Raw genomic sequence first — 1046 nt, 5'->3', positions numbered from 1 at the left:
CTTGCTCTAATTGATGAGAAACTTTTCGATTTTGTATGTAACGCGGGAGACGACTTTCACATTATTGTTGAGATGTTTAATAAGCCTTTGCAAGTAGAGTCAATTTTGGATCAGCATGCAAAGTACCTGTCGAAACATAGGGACGGTTTCAAAAAATTAGTACCAAAAGGAAGGATGCTACTAAACAATCAGGCTTATGTGCACTTGCTGGATTGTGCACTAAGCAAGAAGACACACTTTTCTATACAAGAAGTACCAGGAACTCCCATCTTCCTACAAGCCTTCTTGGTGTACCTTGCACTTCAGTTGCTACAGGCTGTTGTATAAGCCATTTGGATTCCTCTGCTACTTACAGTGCCTCTATAAAGAGCTTCCTGAAAGGGATGAAGAACTACCTATATGAAGGTACTATTCAAGATGAAATTCCCCCAGAAGATAAGTTACCTTCTGAGGAGGCAGAACTTGCGGAAGAGATTAAGTTAGCACATGAGGAAGAGGAGGCGAAGTCGATGAACATTGTTGCTCTTAAGACGTCAACAATACAGAGACCTCTAGATGTAGATCTCTTCAAAGTGGACCAGTGTAGTCTAGTATTGCCAGTGCTGCCAGAATTCATTGTTGATAACAAACGTTATGTACTGTTGTCTGACATTCAGAATATTTTTAGCCTTAGGGAAGATTTTGCTTTATGTGCTATTGCTAATTTTCAAGAAGACGATAGTGGTTTTGTCTCGAAAGATGATAGCGCGATGACTTAGCATTGGAGGAAAATTACGATAGTAAAGAGTGTCTCAGTATATGTTTGGGCAAAGCACAGAATTTCAAAGAGGATAGATTTGTGCCATCACACCAAAGGTCTATGTGTTGCTTCCCTGACAACCTCATATGGTCTTTAACATCTGATGAGAGCAATAGTTGTCCACTTCTGCATTTTTGAATGGGCGCATGCGCACTATCTAGATCAATGTGTAGATGGTACTTTCTCTTAATGCTTTCATGATTAGACTCTTCAATAGAATGAGTGTGTACATGGTTGTTCTCCATTG

The sequence above is a fragment of the Cibotium barometz genome, chromosome 25 (genome assembly GCF_041138505.1).
Source record: "Cibotium barometz isolate CiBa-2024 chromosome 25, ASM4113850v1, whole genome shotgun sequence".
Classification (NCBI taxonomy): domain Eukaryota; kingdom Viridiplantae; phylum Streptophyta; class Polypodiopsida; order Cyatheales; family Cibotiaceae; genus Cibotium; species Cibotium barometz.
Note: the sequence above shows the minus strand (reverse complement) of the source record.